Source organism: Elgaria multicarinata, chromosome 4, assembly GCF_023053635.1.
Source record: "Elgaria multicarinata webbii isolate HBS135686 ecotype San Diego chromosome 4, rElgMul1.1.pri, whole genome shotgun sequence".
Classification (NCBI taxonomy): Eukaryota; Metazoa; Chordata; class Lepidosauria; order Squamata; family Anguidae; genus Elgaria; species Elgaria multicarinata.
The window spans coordinates 11,382,301-11,399,124 of NC_086174.1; positions in this window are offsets into that span (position 1 = coordinate 11,382,301).

A 16,824-nucleotide genomic window follows, 5' to 3' on the forward strand; every position below is an offset into this window, starting at 1 on the left:
CCTGCCCTGCACCCCGCCCCCACTTGGCCCCACTTCCTGCGCTGCTTATGACAGCTGGGCCACAAGTTGGCCAGTCATGTTCAAAAGCCATATTGAAAGACCGCCTTCACCCATATCAGCCTGCCCACACTTTAAGATTACTTGCCCACCTGTGAGTCCAGTTAGACAAGTAATCACCTGAGACAGGGCCTTTTCTGCAGTGGCCCCACACCTCCGGAATAAGTTGCCATTGGAGGTCTGCCAGGCCCCATCACTGCAGGCTTTTAAGAAGGCCCAGAAAACATACTACTTTACTTTGGCCTTCCCCAATTATGTTTTATTGGACGGGATGGTGGGTGCAGTTGTATACAGTAGATTTTGTTTTATGCTGGCGTTGGCTGTTTTTCTTGTGTTTTTACTGCTCTTGCTGTTTTTCTTGTGTTTTTCCTATTTTTCTTGTCTTTTCCCTAATATTAAGAAATTCCGATTTAAATAAAACATGAAATGCTCACCCCTTTGCGTCAGTCAAGTTCAATTGGTACAGCATGAAGAGGGCCGTGTTGTATCTGCCATGGAGTTAAAGAGGAAGAGCTGGTCAGAAAAAAAGAGGTGGCAGCCCTAATTAAACACGAGCATGGCTGAATTGACAGGGATGCAAACCCAGATGTTTAAGAACAAAGCGCTCAAAGTCCTGGGCCTGGAGAGGCAAATCTTGTCTGTTTTGATTTCTTCTATATTCAGTTAAAAAAAAGAAAAAAGATGGCTGAAGTCCTTTTTGTAACAAATATGGAGAATATTGTGATTTTGGGTAAATTCTTCTCAAAACCAAACGGAAATGAAAAATTTCACCCATCCCTAAGCTTTGGAAAGCTTCAAGGAGGCAGGCCACGTGAGCCTTTCCGGGGCCTCCACTAGCGTAGCCAGGGGAAATGCACACTTTTCAGGGCCTCCGGGAAGTGCGCTTTGCTGTCCCTTTTTTGCAGCCAGTGCGATATGGCTACAAGAAAGGCAAATGCTATTTTGGGCTGCATTAAAAAAGTATAGCTTCCAAATCACGTGAGGTACTGGTTCCTCTCTATTCGGCCCTGGTTAGGCCTCATCTAGAGTATTGCATCCAGTTCTGGGTTCCACAGTTCAAGAAGGATGCAGATAAGCTGGAGCGTGTTCAGAGGAGGGCAACCAGGATGATCAGGGGTCTGGAAACAAAGCCCTATGAAGAGAGACTGAAAGAACTGGGCATGTTTAGCCTGGAGAAGAGAAGATTGAGGGGGGACATGATAGCACTCTTCAAATACTTAAAAGGTTGTCACAATGAGGAGGGCCAGGATCTCTTCTCGATCCTCCCAGAGTGCAGGACACGGAATAACGGGCTCAAGTTAAAGGAAGCCAGATTCCAGCTGGACATCAGGAAAAACTTCCTGACTGTTAGAGCAGTACGACAATGGAACTAGTTCTCTATGGAGGTTGTGGGCTCTCCCACACTAGAGGCCTTCAAGAGGCAGCTGGAAAACCATCTGTCAGGGATGCTTTAGGGTAGATTCCTGCATGGAACAGGGGTTGGACTCAATGGCCTTTTAGGCCCCTTCCAACTCTGCTATTCTATGATTCTATGATTCTGTAGCCTGCCTTTAGCATCCCAATTGGCTAGGGGCAGGGAGGGAGAAACATACAATTTCCCCAAGGCATGTTTGTCTCCTCCGCTTTAATGGCGGCCAACGCCGTTAGAGTGTAGGGGGAAAATATGCCATTTCCCCAACCTTGGAGAAATAGTGTTTTTACCTGCCCCACCAATGGGGGTTAATAGGCTGTTTAAGGCCCCCATTGGTGGGAAGGGAAAAACACACAATTTCCCCAAGTCTGAGGAAATTGAGTGTTTTCTCCCTCGACGGGGGAAATATGCAATTTCTACAACCTGGGGGAAATTATGTATTTCTCCCTGCTGCATTAATGGCAGCTGCCATTAACACAGCAGGTCAAATGGGCAAAGGGTGTAGGTCATGGTAGACCCATGCCTGACCCCTCTTGAAGGCTCAAGAGCAGTCGGGTGAGGGCGTCATGTTTCTTAAAAAACCTCCTGCCTTCTTAGGAGACAAAAGACAAGACCTGCTAAGTAATCTCCAAAGCTTTATTTAAGCAATAAACATCTCTTCCCGCCTAAAGAGGGTCTAATCTCTTAGAAACTTCTCCCTATGCAAAACTATGCAAACTAAGTGAGACAATTGTCGTTTCAAGGAGAACAGAAAGCCTTTTCCCAAAAGACTTTAACTTCAGAGAGGTTAGTTTTGAGGCGGCTTCAGACACGGTGCGAGCCAGGCTGACTTTCTCTCACCTTCCTTCCACTCCATGTGTTTTAGCCTGCGCTGGACCCTAGGATCAGTTACCCTGTCGGTGGCCTCTCCTTCGGAAGAACGTTAGCTTCCCACTGCCTCTTTATGATTTGTCCTTAACGAGATAAGCTCTGGAGAGAGATCAGGACCAGCTGGAGGAGAAAGTGCGAGAGCTCTGTCCCCCACTGGTACAGGCTGGCCTGTGTCTGGAGCCGACTCCTCTACTTCAGAGTCTGATTCTGATTGATTACTTGAAACACCTTCTTCCAAAACAAGAAGAGCAGAGCTAGACATGACAGTGGGCCTGTCCTAGGTCTGAGCGGGTCCGACGGGGTCTGCTGCCCTTGCAGCAGTTGGGCATTCAATGTAATTCTACCTGTCACTAGTGTTTGTATGTGGAAGGGTACACTTGGAAAAAAACACCTGTTCCTCAATCTACTATGGTAGGATAAACATTCACAAAGTTGTTTGGAAAAAAAAATGCAAGTATTATTGCCTCACTTCCCCCCCTTCCTGCTGCATATAAAGTCTTAATTGTATTTTCTTTTATGTTGTAGCAATCCCCAGGTCTACAATCACACCCCACCAATGCAAATTATAAATTTATAATTTAACAAAGTTTACTGATGCTTCAACACACCAATAACGATGCCGCAAGATTAATGACTGGTGGGAGAGTACGTTACAGCAGTAAGATTGCCAAATATGCTGTTTACCCCAATTGATGAAAACACCAAAATAAATAAATAAATAAATAAATATGAACCCAAAATGAAAGCAAGAAGAAGTACGTAATTACCAATATAATGGGAGAAAAATCTAAGATTCCAGGACAACATGAGCAGTTACAGTAGCAGTTCCACAACAGAAGTGCAATTTAAATACCCAGAACAGGCTGCCTAACAGCCCAACCCAACACACGTCTTCTCAGAAGTAAGATTCATTAAGTTCTTTGAGGATTACTCCTAGGTCTGCAGTAGAGGATTGCAGCCTAAATTAACACATCACAAGATGTCACAAGAGTCCAGTTTGGGCTCCGGGTTCTGCAATTTCTCTCCGGCTCGGCCTCGCGGATGTCAGTCCGTGGATCCCCACGCTCCTGCGGTGAGTTAGGCAAGCATGGGGATCCCTGCTTGTTTGTGAGCCGCCATTTTGTGTAAGAATGGCAGCTCAGCTGATTACATGGATCACCACTTGCGTAGAATGGCAGTTGTAAACAGCACCATTTAGGCAACATGGCAGGCAGGACAGGGTTGGATGGCTGGCGGGGTTCCACGAGTGACACGCGAGGTGGGCTCCGGTGAGTTTGCCCATGGCTCCGATTTTGGTGGAGCTGTAAATCCCTTATAGCTTTCAGTCAGAAGTGGCCAGAACTCTAAAGGATCTATCCCAAGTGCTGAACCATACCCCCAAATGGGTTCAGCACCTTGGATATCTCCATTGGAGTTCTGGATGGAATCACTCTCCTCCACTGATAGCAGCTCCCTAGGGTTTCTGGCAGAAGTTTTCCCAACCCTATCTGGAGATGCCAATGGTTGAACCTAGATCCTTCTGTATGCAAAGCAGGAGCTCCACCACTGAGCAATAGTTTCTCTCCAGCCACTGTTTGACTCTAGTCTCTGATATACTTGAGGCATGTCTAGATGGGGTGATATTTTTATTTATTTATTTATTTATTACATTTTTATACCGCCCAATAGCCGAAGCTCTCTGGGCGGTTCACAAAAATTAAAACCACAGTTTAAAACACAATTACGAAATACAGTATAAAAAGCGCAACCAGGATAAAACCACACAGCAAAGTTGATATAAGATTAAAATACAGAGTTAAAACAGTACAATTTAAATTTAAGTTAAAATTAAGTGTTAAAATACTGAGTGAATAAAAAGGTCTTCAGCTGGCGATGAAAGCAGTACAGTGTAGGCGCCAGGCGGACCTCTCTGGGGAGCTCGTTCCACAACCGGGGTGCCACAGCGGAGGAAGCCCTCCTCCTAGTAGCCACCTGCCTCACTTCCTTTGGCAGGGGCTCACGGAGAAGGGCCCCTGTAGATGATCTTAAGGTCCGGGCAGGTACATATGGGAGGAGGCGTTCCTTCAGATAACCTGGCCCCAAACCGTTTAGGGCTTTAAATGTCAATACCAGCACTTTGAATTGGGCCCGGACCTGGACTGGCAGCCAATGAAGTTGTAAAAGGACTGGCGTAATGTGATCTTGCTGGCCAGTCCCTGTTAATAACCTTGCTGCCCTGTTTTGCACCAGTTGAAGTTTCCGGACCGTTTTCAAAGGCAGCCCCACGTATAACACATTGCAGTAATCCAAGCGAGAGGTTATCAGAGCATGGATAACTGTAGCTAAGCTATCTCTGTCCAGATAAGGGCGCAGCTGGTATATCAGCCTGAGCTGATAAAAGGTGCTCTTTGCCACTGAGTTCACCTGTGCCTCAAGTGACAGTTCTGGATCCAAGAGCACCCCCAAACTACGGACCCGATCCTTTAGGGGGAGTGCAACCCCGTCCGGGACAGGGCAAACATCACCTAGCCGGACAGAAGAACCACCCGCTAACAGTACCTCCGTCTTGTCTGGATTGAGTTTCAGTTTATTAGCCCTCATCCAGTCCATTACCGTGCCCAGGCACTGGCTCATCCACATAACGCACAGGGTGTCCTGGGAGCAGGGAGGGACGATCCCTCCCTTTCCCTGGGATATCGCCTTACCCTTCCATTTCAATTTTTCCCACAGTCTTGAGATGATCCCGAGATCGTGGGACATGTGGCCCGCTGTTGTGGTTTTGTCTTGGGTACTCAGAAGCTCTGTGCCCATCAGGCTGGGGTGCAGGAAGCGGGAAGTTTTTAGTTTTGTTTTAAAAACTCACATTTTGCGCAGGAGCGCTCCTGCGTTCTTCTCCGATTAAAAAACAAAACAAAATGGCGGCTGTGACATCCTCTTCCTCATGAGACATCACAAGCTGCGTGTAGATGCGGGGGATGATCTCGCGATCAGAAAATTGCGAGATCATCCCCCTCAACCCGCCTCGTCTAGCCATGCCCCTGAGTCACCAAAGGCAGCAAAATTAGGAATGGATGAATTTGTCAATTTCAGTTTCTCTCAGTTTCTCATTTTCCCCAACTTAAATTCAAGTCATCCCAAACTTTGAGCATTTTATTTTAAAAGTTTGCATGGAAATCCATACACATTTTGGCATGCACTTCCACTCATGCACACATTTGATGTACGCATTTGTGTGCGTGTGTGTGCGTGCAAGCAACTTCCCCAAGATATTTCTGTCAAGAAATACTTTTGTAAGCCGCCGTGAGAGCCTTTTTTGGCTGAATGGCAGCATAAAAATGCTTAAATAAATAAATAAATAAATAAATAAATAAATAAATAAGATAATGCCATTTGTGATTTTCATAAACATACCCACTTTCGTATGGGTTTTCTTGATCGGCGAACTCCACCACCAAATTGGTAAAAATCGGGATTTCCAAGGATGACTGAGTTTCGGTTTGCAGATTGCTTCGAAAGTGCAAAATGAAACACCCCCCTCCCATCTCTAAGGGAAATTTGCTTCCCTCATAGGTGTGCGCAAAGGGTGTGCCGGGTGTGCCCAGGCACATCCTAATGCCTCAAGCAATAATCCTCTCCTCAAACCTCCCCTTACCTGCAATGGCCTTCTCACAGTCAGGCAAGCCGAACGCATAGTAGGGCATCAGAGTCTACAGTGTTTAATAAATGAATTAATGAATTTAAAAAATGCCTTTATGACTGAGGCCATTGCTAGACGAGGTGTTAGCGCGGTGTAAGGCCCGGTCTCCCTCCTGTGCATCCAGATGACGCAGAGGGGATTCCGGTGTCAGGCCAGGCTAAGACCTCCCTTAACCCGGGATAAGCGGATTCACATATGGCCCGGTTGTTCCGCAGCCCCGGCCTCAGGCCAGGGCTGCGGAAAGTCTAGCAGGGTCCGTGGCTTTTCCCGGCTGCTCGCTTACTTGCAAGTAGCCAGGAGAAGCCATGGACTGGGCACAGCACTCATAGGTGGCTGTGCCCATCTGGCTGGCGGGGTAATCACGGGGGGGGGGGGAGATAGGGGCCGGGAGAAAGGCCGGACCTGGCAGGAGAGAGGGGGGGAGAAGAATGGGCACGGGCATCGGGGATGTGGGGTGGGGGAAGAAGAACGGGCAAGGGCATGGGCATGGGCATGGCGGACGAGGGATGGGGGTCAGGGCAAGAAGAACGGGCAAGGGCACAGGCATGGGCATGGCGGACAGGGGATGGGGCAGGGGAACAAGAACGGGGGACAGGGCATCGGGGATGGGGGGAAAGAAGAACGGGAGACAGGGCATGGCAGATGGGGGGAGGACGGGTGAGCGAGCTGGCAGGGGGGGCATCAGGCATTGTGTGTGTGTGGGAAATCAGGGGCAGGGGGAGCAGGGGACCCTATATTTATTTTTTAAAAAACCTACCTTCTCTGGCAGTGTGCTCCTGCACACATGGCCCTTTAACTAAGAAAAAAAATGGACGCGACGGGGCTTCCCTTTGCCCCATCGCGTCTTACATCTGGAAAAGGGCGATGGCGCGTGCTAGCTGTAGTGTGCCATTGCCCCAACTCCCGGCCGGATTATCCGGTAGGTCTAGCAAGGCCCTGAGTATTCAATAAATGTTCACCTTTTAAAAAAATAAAATTCCCTGGGTACACACCCTAATGAAATGTGCTGCGCACGCCTACGGCTTCCCTATGTGCCTAAGTCTTGCATGGTACTTCACGGTGAGGAGAGCTGTGGTGGCCTGACGTGGAAAAAGGAGGCTTTTAATGCTGAGCTCCCATGAAGCCCTGCTGCTCATCTTCCTTTTCGGAACGCGGGAGGCACTTAAGGCAAGAAAGTTTTTTTGCACTGTAAACCAGATGACCTTGAGGTGATAGACTGGAGGGCTCTATGACACTGCACACTCAGTGCTATTCAACACTCTGCCTGAAAGAGAGGATGGAATGGATTTATTGACTTGTGACTTTGACTCAGGCCTGTGTATCAGGGCTGTTATTATGTGGAATGATTAGGCTGCAGTGTCAGGGACAAGTGAAAACTAGAACAACAAAGGACCCCCTTAACCTTTACCTGGACACAAGGCCATCTATAACAAGTTGCGCGCCGCTTTGGAGAAAACTAAGTATATCTCGCCGCACTCAATACTTTTTGCAGCTGTGGCAAGCCCCTGCACAGAAACGGGGGAAGATGGATTGCCAGGGGGAAATGGGTTGTAATTCAATTCTGCATAGGTTACTGTTTACCATTCCAAGTCCGGGCGTATGTTGGAAAAGGCAACATCATTTTCGTTCAAGGCATTTGGAAAAAAACACACAACAAAAATGGGTCCAATAGTTCTTGACCTAGAAAACGCCCATTTGTTATACAGTACAGCAAGCTAATGTGATAACGTGTAGAGCCGGAAGGAACGGGCTGTGAAAAATTCCCCTCAGGAGGCTCTGGAATGGCTCTTGATGTTGAATATTCTCTTGCCTTCCCCCAAACCAGCCCCTCCAGATGTGCTGTACCACAGTTCCCATCAGCCACAACCAGTGCAGCTGGGGATTATGGAGACTGCAGTCCCAACGCTTCTGCAGAGAGCCGAGTTGAGGAAGGAACAGTCGCTCCTTCTGACTTCCGCTGATAATTTGTGTCAATATTTGACACGTGCCGTTAATCTGTATTTGGTAGTTATAATATGCAATGGCATTTTGCGATTGAATATATTTGGCAGCTGATAAGCTTTCTGAGTTGATGCCTGATGAAGACAAAGCAAACAAGAGATACTAATGATGTTGGAAATCTCTTGGTCTTTAAGATAACCATAGCCATTCAAAATGTGGATTTGACCTATATGTAGAGAGGGACAAATTCACCTGTGCTTGGCTTCCCCTCAGGTGCTCAGCAAGCCTCCACCCCTGCTTGCGCTGCCCGGACACGCTCCACAGGCATCCGCGCTTGCCCGGACCCACTGGATGATCAGCCCTGCGCCCAGCGAGTCTGTCCAGAAGCCATCTGCTGCCTCAAAGAGTCGCCATTTTACATAAAAAATGGTGACTTTTTTCTTCTTCTTTTCTTTTGTAAATGTAAACTTGCAGAAATGGCAGCTTCTCATTCCCCTCCTACCCTGCCAGCTACACTGCGGCTGTGGTAGCCAGGATTGGAGGAGGAGAAGGCAGCTGTGATGGTGGGGCCTTTTCCTCTGCATGTGGCAGCCATCGCAGTGGCAGTGGTGCTGTCAGGCAGGAGGTGGATATGAGGCCGCCATTTCCACAAGTTTACATTTATGTAAACTCGCTGAAGACACAGACAGCTGCCGGCTGCTCACAAACATGTCCAGTAAGTCAGGGACAGCTCGGTGGGCAGGGACGGTGGCCAGGTGAGTCCGAGGGGCCAACCTGCCTGTATGGTTGAGCACTCACAGTCAAAAGTTGAATGGAAAACGTGGAAATGTGGCATGTTTGGGTTAGTTCTGAATGTCTGTTTCAGCTGGAATCAACGTGGATATAGCCAGACATTATGTTTAACCCCTAAAAAGCAGCAGCAACGTCCTCAGGAATATTCTAATGGGCCATTTTCAAAGGGCGATTCTCCACCATCATCACTGGGACACTCCTAGGGGCGGTTCACATATCTCAGGGAAAGAAAGTGTGAACTTGCTACAAGGAAGCAGGATATTTCTGTCTTAATTAACAGCAAAGCTGGATCAAGTCGTTTTGCTGCCTGAGGTCAGGATAGTGGCTCCTCCCATTCCATGGACAAATAAGCCGATTCGACCGGTACTTGAATCTTTCAACACTAACAATGAGTCAGCATTCTTCACCAGAAGTGAAGGCAGCAGGCTAGCTTTGGAAGTGCAGTGCAGGTCACGTGGCCCACAGCTCTTTCCCACAACACCTTGCTGCCACCTCCCAGGCAACCACCTCACCTTGCCTGCACAGGTTGGGAGTGTAATACCTGACAGAGCACCTCTGCTGACCTGAACATACCTGGACACTACAATGAACATCTGGGGCCTCCTCTGAGTGTCACCTCCAAGGGAGGCTTGGAAGGTGGCAACAAGGAAGAGGGCCTTCTCAGTGGTGGTCCCCCAACTGTGTATGAGCTCCCCACTGAGGCCTGCCTGGCACCAACACTGTCATTTTTTCAGTGCCAGGTAAAGACTACCTTCTACTCTCGGGCACTTAAAGGTTTATGATAAGGCATCTATGTCTGCTGTCTTAGTAGGTCTTTTAGGAAAAGCATTGTTTATTTGGATTTTTTTTAGCTGTTTACATTGTTGAAATTTGTCTATGTTAGAAATTTCAGACTACTTTTATTATATTGTATTTTTTAAAATAAATTGTAGTAAACTATCCAGAGAGATTCAGCTATGGTGAAGTATAGAAATGAAAACAACAACAACAACAACAGAACTATACAGAAAACTTCCAGAAACTGGGCCTACCAAAATATACCCACAGCAACATCCAGAAAGTGGTCGTACTTAAAACATGCTCAATAGTCAGGAAATTTCTGAATCAGCAAAAGACCGCATGACTTGGCAAAGCCCGTCATCTCTGTCTAGAAAAACCGCCATAAGTGATAAAAGAGATGATGAGGAGGAGGAGGAGGAGGAGGAGGAGGAGGAGGAGAAGGAGAAGGAGAAGGAGAAGGAGAAGGAGAAGGAGAAGAAGAGGTGTAAGGTCAGCTCTGATTAATTGGCAAATACACGATCTGGGTCTGTTATTTGAGAGGAGGCAATGGCAATGTTTCTTGTTTCTTGTTTCTTTTCTTTTTTGGACTGTATTTAAACCACAGCAGGATAGCATTCCAGGATCTCAGGAAAGTTTGTCACTTAGGGAGGCCCTACCTGTTGGCTTGCAACCAAGATCAGTAAGGTTAGTGGGCTCTAGAGAGAAGGCCTTCTCAGTGGTGGCCCCTGCCCTATGAAATTCCCTCAACAAAGGAAGCTGCCTTATACTGTGAGTCAGACCATTGGCCCATCTAGTCCAGTAGTGCCAACTTCGACTGGTGGCAGCCCCCCCCCCCCAGGGTTTCAGGCAGGATTCTTTCATAGCCTTACCTGGAAAAGCCAGAGATTGCATTTGGGGCCTTGCATGTAGAGCAATGCATGTGCTCTACCACTAAGCTACAGCCCCTCCTGAGAGACATACAGCCGGCCCCATCTGTGGGTTTTAAAAACTCATCTGTTCTTCTTGCCTTTTAATTGAAAGTTTGAATGGGATTTGATGCTGATGGGTCTTTGAAAATTACATTTGATTGGAACTGTTTTTATTTAACATGCTTTAGAGTTTATGTGGTTTAATTATGGTGTGCATATTGTGTTCTTATTCTGTAAGCCGCCTTGGGAAGACAATGGTCTGGAAAAGCAGGTAAGAAATAGATTCCATCGTCATCATCATCATCATCATCATCATCTGTTTGGTGTAGTAACCATATCCACAGAAGAATCGACAGGTTTGCAGGAAGATCTGCTGATAGAAGCAGTGACAGAGCAGCTAGACGTACATGTGAAGGAAACTTCAGTGCTTATCAGGAAGCCCTGAGAAGCAGTTCTTACTCCTTACTCTCACCATCTTATTCCCACGCACTTATTCCAGCACATCCTGAAACTAGAGGGAGAGTTGCTTGTTCCCAGATCTCATGGAGGAACTTTCCATACACCATGACACATGACTTGTTTATCTAGACCCAGTATTGTTTACTCTGGCTAGCAGTAGTTCTCTAAGGCAGATGTGTGTGTGGACAACTTCTGACCCACCTGTTGTTTTGGCGTGCAACTCCCATGATCCCCTCCTATTAGCTGGGACTGATGGGAGCTGTAGGCCAAAACCTGGGACCTTCTGCATGCAAAGTAACAATTGCTCTACCACTGAGCAAAGGTACCTCTTCTCTGCAATGTGAATTTCTATATCAATGAAAAGGAATTTGCGAAAAGAACATTGGTATTAAAATCAGGGAACTTTCACTTTTAAAATATATATAGAATATTAAACTTTTTTTTCCAAAACAGAGAGAAACAATATTACTAGTCACATATCTGAAGGTGTATAGAAGCAAAACTTTAGCTCATCAAAGTTTTCAAAATTTCAGCTTGAAGCTCATTCTTGGGTCCATATTTTTTTTTTGGCATGAAAATTCGTGCACATTCTTTTATACATATGCATCAACTGTTCACATCTTTGAAATGTATGTGTTCTCCCATTATTTAAAGCATGTTTGTGTGCATTGTGACATGTATGCGTGCTGTCAAACAATTTTTTTGGTCCATGAATCACATTGCAACCTCAGAAATGTACAGATGTGAGCGGCAGATTGCATCTGAATCCGTGTTCAGCCTGGGAGATGAGAACTGGATGATCAGGGGTCTGGAAACAAAGCCTTATGAAGAGACTGAAAGAATTGGGCATGTTTAGCCTGGAGAAGAGAAGATTGAGGGGAGACATGATAGCACTCTTCAACGACTTAAAAGGTTGTCACACAGATGTGTGCCAGGATCTCTTCTCGATCCTCCCAGAGTGCAGGACACGGAATAATGGGCTCAAGTTAAAGGAAGCCAGATTCCAGCTGGACATCAGGAAAAACTCCCTGACTGTTAGAGCAGTACGACAATGGAACCAGTTACCTAGGGAGGTGGTGGGCTCTCCCACACTAGAGGCATTCAAGAGGCAGCTGGACAACCATCTGTCAGGGATGCTTTAGGGTGGATTCCTGCATTGAGCAGGGGGTTGGACTCGATGGCCTTGTAGGCTCCTTCCAACTCTGCTATTCTATGATTCTATGAATCCTGATCAAAAACAAACTGAATGGGATTTCTCATACATCCCTAGTCACATGTAATAGTACCAATTATATAAAACACTAAATAAATACATACAGAAAACATATTCACAACAGACTTGGAATTAGTTTCCATTTGGATGAAAAATGTGTTTTATCAAGAATCATAGATTTCAAAAATGTCCCTGGGGAAAAAAGTTACTCTAACGGAATCAGCCCCTGTATTTTTAGACATGATATATTTCTCTGCATAGGTCTTGAAGCAAGGAGATCTTAAGCTCCTTCTAGAGATATGTCATATCGAGTCTGCTTTGGAAAGGCCAGAAGACAGGTTCATGTGTAATATTGGTCCTCTTGAGGTCATTTTTAAAACCCCGTGGCTTCAAGAGATCCGAAAGATGTTAGACACCTCATGGGTTTCAGAAAGCTCCTTTTCATCTGTCTGAAGAAGTGAGGAGGAAATATTCAAAGCAGCGGGGCAAAGAGAAAGCGGGTAGTGTCCCACTCTGGGAAGATTTAATCATCCGCCCCGATGTAACGTACACTTCAAGATTCAAAAGTTGGAATGAGGCTTAAAAAAATGGACAGAGTTGGATTTGTGCTTGAAGACAGCAGGCGTGTAGGTGAAACCAGGGTCAGGCAGAGCAAAGACTTTATGATAGACACAAAGGGCTTGAGATATATATATATATATATATATAGAGAGAGAGAGAGAGAGAGAGAGAGAGAGAGAGAGAGAGAGAGAACAGGATTCATATTAATCAGTGGAATGTAAATGGCCATAAATTCTAGCCTTTGAACTCTGAATTACATGTTCAAGGATGTATGGGTCCAAATGCAAATGCCAGGGACAGGAGAACATCAGAACATATGAACATAGGAAGAGCCCTTCTGGATCAAACTAAGGCTCTATCTAGTCCAGCATTCTGTTCACACAGTGGCCAACCAGCTGCCCATGGGAACCCATGAGCAGGACATGATTGCAACAGCACCTTCCTACCCATGTTCCTCAGCAACTGGTGCAGATAGTCTTACTGCTTATACTGGAAGTAGCACACAGCTATCAGGGCTAGTAGCCATTGAGAGTCTTCTCCTCCAGGAATTTATCCAACCCCCTTTTAAAGCTATAGTTTAACTATGCGCTGTGTGAAGAAGTCCTTTCTTTGATCTGTCCTGAATCTCCCATCCACCAGCTTCATGGGATGACCCTATTGGGTTCTAGAATTATGGGAGAGGACTCCCTATCCACAGGAGGGCTGCTGCTTTTGTGTCATGCATATGAACTTTGTTTGACGAGGTCAGAGGGTGTTGAATCTAAGGACCACAGGCAAATCAGACCCCCCCCCCCCCGGGTCCCACCCCGGGTCCCTCTAGGGCCACACTCCCTTACTCTGGTCCCACCCCTTTCCCCTGACCCACTACTCATTTGGCGGTTCCCAGGTTTTGCATGGTCTCTCCCCCTCCCCCATTTTAAAGACTGAAATTCCTCCCTGAAGGCTTAGTTACTGGTGGTAAGAGCTTAAACATGCTGCACTTTGGGGTGTTTCGGTATTGACCGTGGGCCTTTGGCACCCTGCAGTTTGCCTTGGGACCTGCGCATGGCTGGAATGCTGTCCTTGAATTCTGAAACTGAATTTGGACCTTGACTGAGAAAGGTTCAACAGCCCTGGACTAGATCGACCTTTGGTCGGTTATGAAAGGGCCGCTCTTTCATTCTTATAATATTGCAAGGGCGACTCTTAAATACAACGGAGATATGGAGCTGATAAGGCTTCATAACATCATTCCATGTGTCACTATTGAGTCTGATGCTTCTTCCAGAACACACACACACACACACACACACACACACACACACACACACACACATCCACTTGCAACTTCACTCACTTTTCTCACTGCTCTGCTACTTGCATCTGAGGTTCCCGTCACCTGACTCACTTTTTGCATCCAGAAATCATCTGATCATTTTGCCCCATCCGTGTTGTGTGGTGAGTATTTCCTTGGAATGTGTTCACAGGTGATTATGGTGGCCACCTACCAAATGGAGCCAGCCTTGACAGAAATCTGCTGAGCTCTGTGCCCTGGCAGGGAGGGGGGCACTCCTAATCCCCAGGGGCTGCTGCCCCTGCTACTAATTCTCCTTTCAGTCACTGCCTGTTCTCCTGCCCTCTCCAAGCAAGTGAGCGGTACGAGAAAAAAGCCTATGAACATCCCAAGCCTGCTAATACCTGTCAGTTTCGCTTTGTCACACATTCATATATATTTTTTGAATCGTAGGTTCCTTCTGCCCCATATATGAAGACATTTGCAAACGTTGGTATGTTCTTATCAAAAAAGCAAGACCAGATGAAATCCTCTCCCATGTTCACCAGCCAAATCCAAGAAGTACAACTCTTCCGAGTGTGGAAAGGACCGTGTTGTACCTGCCTGCCATGTAGCTATTAAAGATGAGGAGCATGTCAGCACATGGTTGAGTATATGAAGACTCAATCCCAGTGTTTTTAGCTCTCGACACCCTCTGCCTCTTCATTGGCTTCCAATTCACTTCAGAATCCAATATAAACTTCTCCTGTTGACCTACAAAGCTTTTCACTTTCTAGCTCCTTCCTATCTGTCCTCTCTCATCTCACACTATTGCCCCGCTCGTGCTCTTCGCTCCTCTGATCCATGATGCCAATATAAACTTCTCCTGTTGACCTACAAAGCTTTTCACTGTCTAGCTCCTTCCTATCTTTCCTCTCTCATCTCACACTATTGCCCCACTCGTGCTCTTCGCTCCTCTGATGTCATGTTTCTCACCTGCCCAAGGGTCTCCACTTCCCTTGCTCGGCTTCGTCCATTTTCTTCTGCTGCCCCTTACGCCTGGAACGCTCTTCCAGAACATTTGAGAACTACAAGTTCAATCGCAGCTTTTAAAGCTCAGTTAAAAACTTTTCTTTTTCCTAAAGCTTTTAAAACTTGAATTGTTCTGATTTTTATACTGCCTGTTTGGTGCATTCTCTTACCCTCCTTATTGTTTTATTATGATTTTATTAGAATGTAAGCCTATGCGGCAGGGTCTCGCTATTTACTGTTTTACTCTGTACAGCACCATGTGCATTAATGGTGCTATATAAATAAATAATAAATAATAAATAATAATAATAATAAATAAATATGTGAATTTTAATAAGTTCCATTTAATCTTGTATGTAGAAACAAGTCCTATTAATCTTGTATGTAGATGGTCCAATGCAAATGAGTTTGCTATTCGGACATAGGTCAAGTCTGGCAAAACATCTGTAGGGTTGAATGCGTCTGTTACTCCGTTATTTTTCCTGTCTTAAATTTGGTTCTTCCTGAGCCAAAGATGTTGTCAACGCCCAACACAAGGGTGGAGTCTGACAGACTTCCAACCCACTTGCCCCCCTCCCCCGATGCCCCTCACCGATCCTCAGGGCACTCACGGATACACTCACCAAGTGCCGCATGGTTCAAGAGTGCCCCACACGCCTTGATGCGAGCTGCTCCGACTATTGGGCGGTATAGAAATGTAATTAATAATAAATAAATAAATAAATAAATAAATAAATAAACACAAGCTGGTGGTTCTGTAAGTTTCATATTTTTAACGTTGCGCAAAAAAGGTGGCCGTTCGGGACCATTTCAGCAACATTAGAAATATAAAGTAGCCCTCTACGCCTCTAAAGTTGAGGAAATGGCCTTGTACATTCGCCATTTTGCCAGGTTGGTCACTGGAACATCTAGGGGTGATCACATCACACCAGTCCTAAAATCTCTTCACTGGCTGCCAATTAGTTTCCGGGCGAAGTATAAAGTGTTGGTTATCACCTTTAAAGCCCTACATGGTTTGGGTCCAGGTTACCTGCGTGACCACCTTCTCCAATACAATCCGCCCCCCACAGTCAGGTCCTCTGGGAAGAATCTACTTCAGCTAGCAAGAACTAGATTAACAACTGTTACCCAGAGGACCTTCTCTTCTGCTGCTCCCAGACTGTGGAATGGCCTGCCGGAGGAGACTTGTCAACTCAACAGTCTACTAGCATTCAAGAGAGCTGTCAAGACTGATCTCTTCTGGCAGGCCTATCCAGTAGAATTTTAGGATATTTTTAGCATGTTTTTAGGATGCTTTTAGGATGTTTTTAAACAGTGTATACCATGTTTTTAATCAGTATTTTAGTATGTGTTTTATGCTTGCTGTTGTTCCCCGCCTCGATCCAATTGGAGAGGCGGGTAAGAAATAAATTATTATTATTATTATTATTATTAGCATCAAAAACACTGAAATTACGGAGCTGACATCTTGTGGCTTGCGTGGCCCAGTGAGCGAGGGTGGGTGGCCGCGGCCGCTCCACGAGCACCTGCCAAGTGTGGCTGCGGCTTGGTCCATCCATCCCTATCTCAAGCTTTGTGAATTTTTCCAGCCTTAAGTTTGAGAATGTTGACATTTTTTTTTCATTTTTTGAAAAAACACACACAATGAAAATCTGTATGCATCATTGCACACATTTCTCTTAAGATATGCATTTTTGTATGCAATTCCGCCTAAAGCACTAACCTTTTCCAAGCAATTTCCCTAATATTATGTACCTTTAAGATTATTTTCAGCAATATGCCCATTTCTGCATGCACATGTTTCTAGGCCTTTTTTTGATCGGAATGCTCCATTGCAACGTTCGGAGAAGTGAGCATTTCATAGGATGATTG